Genomic DNA, 3,776 nt, shown 5'->3' on the forward strand with positions numbered 1-3,776 from the left:
AATCACTAATTTGTTTGGTAGCAATTATTTGATTAGTACAATATACCAAAAGGATTCAAAAGACACTCAGGATGCAGAGTTGAAAAAAGTATGATTTATTACGAAGAATAACAAAGTATTTTATATATTTGCTAGTTAAAACAGACAAGATCTGGGTTGTATCTGAAGCCTAAAACACCAAACTTAAGAGACTTGAGAATTCTTTATGGTTTTAGAGTTAAAAAATTAAAATTTAGTAGAAATTGATCCATTGAATAACACTGGAAAATGTGAAATATTAATAGCATCAGTGCCCCCATATAAAATATCTCATCTGGAGAAATAGTGAATGAATACATGAATCAAGCATGAATCAAGACTACTGCAAGTCTGTAGCAGCAATTCTATAATTTCAAGCAGAAATACTGTTCCACCAAAAGTGACCAAATCTCCAGTGATTGTACATAGAGATTCCCTCTTGAATATTTGTTTATTAAACATGTCATTTGAAATATGATGTAAAAATCAATGTTAATAAATCCTTTTTAAAAAGTGACCAAATCTATAAACAAAATGTACAAATCAATTTTTTTATGCCAGTACTGGGGCTTGAACTCGGGGCCTGGGCTCATGGCTAGCACTCTACCACTTGAGCTGCACAGTGCCACTTCCGTTTTTTTGTCTTTTTGTTTTTTCTGAGCAGTTTATTGGAGGTAAGAGTCTCATAGACTGGGGCCGGGAGTTTGGCCGAGTGGTTAAAATGCTTGCCTAGCATGCATGAAGACCCAGGTTCGATTCCTCGGTACCACATACATAGAAAAAAGCCGGAAGTGGTGCTGAGGCTCAAGTGGTAGAGCTCTAGCCTTGAGAAAGTCCAAGGACAGTGCTCAGGCCCTGAGCTCAAGGCCAGGACTGGCAAAAAAAAAGAGTCTCATAGACTTTTCTGCCCAGGCTGGCTTCGAACCACAATCCTCAAATCTCAGCCTCTTGAGTACCTAAGATTAGTTTTATCACTGGGGCCCAGCTCAAATTGCTCTCTTTATGCACAGTAGCTATATATTTTTTTAAGTAAAAGAACTCGTAAGCCATGCCAACCCTAGACTTTTTAGCACTCTTTTTCAGTCTTGGGAACCCAGGGTCTTTAGTATACTAGGTTGACACTCTACCACTGAGCTAGATCTTTGTTAATGGACTTAGGGAGAAAATAAATCAATGCAGTTGATTACTTCATTTGACAAATATTTTGACCACCTATTCTGTACTTGATGTTGTGCACTGTCAGTGTATCCATGAGTATACCAAACAGTCTCTGCCTAGTGGTCTAATAGAAGAGGTCGACAAATATACTGCTTTACAGTGTGGCATGAGAAGGAAAGTACAGGTTTTCTATAAGAACCAAGTCTTTAAGCAAGTACCTAATGTCTATGTTGAGGACTTAAGGCTGTATATAGCTATAACTGGGAGAAGATAATAAAAGCATGTAAAAAGTTCTGGAAAAAGGAAAGTATGTGTCTTTTTAAGAACTGGAAAAAAACCTCAATTTAGTTTGGGAAAGTAGCAGTATAGAAAGATTGAGGTATGCAAGTTCATAAAGCGCCTGGTAAAACTACTAAGGAATAAGGGCTTTATACTGATAGCAGCAGTAAGTCTGTAAAATGATTTTTATGTCATGGAGACCAGAGTCATTTTAGAATAGTATTGTCACTTCACAGTGGAAAATGAAGAAAAGAAGATGAAATTAGGATTCTCAGAGAGCATTCCAGGTGAGATGTAAGTGGTGTTCCCTAGGGTTGTGGTGCTGGGAATGAAGAGAATAGAATAAAAGAAAATTGTACGCATGGACAGGATTTGGTTCTGGTTATGTGTGGGCTAGGTAGAAGATGCTAAAGAGCTCAACTAGAATTATTACTTGAACAATTGTGGGGGGAGGACTGAGACATTTGCTGAGAAGGAAAATGCAGAAAGTAAAGATTTACTCAGGAGGCTGAGATCTGAGGATTGCAGTTCAAATCCAGCCTAGGCATGAAAGTCTGTGAGACTCTTTATCTCCAATTAACCACCAGAAAATTAGAAGTGACCCTGTAGCTCAAGTGGTAGAGCACTAGACTAGAGCTGAAGAGTTCAGGGACAATGCCCAGGCTCAGAGTTCAAGCTCCACAACCAAAAGAAAAAAAAAAAAAAAGGAACAACCCCAAAACTCAAAAGAACCCAGTCTACCAACTTAACTGAAGGCTTAATTTGTATATCCTTGTAGGCCATAAAAATGAAAATATTACTTGGTGTTTTTCTTCCCCCTGTAAAGCCATAAACTGGTAATGGAAATACCCTAAAACAAATATTTTAAAAATACAATCTATAAACCATGAATCCATGAATAGCTCAAGTTCTAGCTTCATTTATTTTTAGCTGTTTTATAACTGGATTTTTACTTATGCCATAATTGATACCCAGACAATATGTAACAGTTCTTCTTTTCTGATTGCCTAGATAGTTTTAATGGCTCTGCAGTTCAATGGCATTCAAAACAGTTTCTTTCATCAAAGCATCTGATCATGTAGACCTGTTTCAAGAAACCACATGGAAGATCCAAATACAGTTTTGGATGGGAAAATAGAGATTTGCCTTATACACTTTCTTTTCTCCCTCCCCCCCCCCCCCCCCCCGTCCTTTCCTCCCACCCCTAAATTGGGCAGTGCTAGGCACTGAACTCAGGATATCTCTCACACCTGCAAGGCAAGCATTCCACTTGAGTCATACCTATATCCTTTAGCTTTTGTTTTTCAAGCAATAGGTTCTCATACCTATTGGGCTGGTGTTGATTCTAGATCCTGTCTTTCCAGTAAATGCGATAACAGGCATGTTCCATTACCACATCTGCCTATGTGCTTGCTTGCTTGCTCCCTTCCTTCCTTGCTATTTTTCCTCCCTCCCTCCCCCATTTTTTCTCTTTTATAAAATGTGTCAACTTTTTCCCTTTTCATATACTATAGGAGAAATAATAATGTGGCTTCTAGAGTGGCTATTTAGTTGCCCACAAGGAAAAAGATCCTTAATTTGCAGGGTTGGTCAATATTTATGGTATAAATACTTTCATGATAATCAATTTAGGCTACCAAGTTAATGTTACAAAAGGTAGCAAAAAAAAAAAATGGTGCTGGTGGCTCATTCTAGTTACTCCAGAGGCTGAGATCTGAAGTTCACAGTTCGAAGCCAGCCTGGACAAGAAAGTCCTTGATATTCTTAATTCCATTTAGCTATCAGAAAGCTGAAAATGGAGCTATGTCTCCATTTTTCAAGTGGTTAGAGTACTAACCTTGAGTGAAAGAGCGTAGGACACAGCCCAAGTCTTGAGTTCAAACTCTAGGGTTGGTACACAGACACACACCTATACAATATGTAGACATACTATATATTGGCTTTTGTATATGTCAGTGTAAGCTGGCTGTACTAGTCTGTACAGTGTATACTCTACCAGGAATGGTCAGACATGTAATGAGGTATGAAAAAATATTTTTTTGTACATAACAGCTTAAGATAATAGAACATTGAAAAGTAGGCATGAGTGGCTCACCTGTACTCCTAGCCACCCAGGAAGTGAAGATTTGAGGATCATAGTTCCATAGGTTGTTAGCCAACCTAGACAGGAAATTCCATAGAAAACCAGTTTCCAGTTAACCAGAAGTGGAGCCGTGGCTCACGTGATAAAGTATTATCCTTGGGTGAAAAGCTAAGGGGCAGTCTTCAGGCCCTGAGTTCAAAGCCCAGTACTGGTACCAAAAAAAAAAAAAAAAAAGGAC

Source organism: Megascapheus bottae, chromosome 23, assembly GCF_031878675.1.
Source record: "Megascapheus bottae isolate mThoBot1 chromosome 23, mThoBot2.hap1, whole genome shotgun sequence".
NCBI lineage: Eukaryota > Metazoa > Chordata > Mammalia > Rodentia > Geomyidae > Megascapheus > Megascapheus bottae.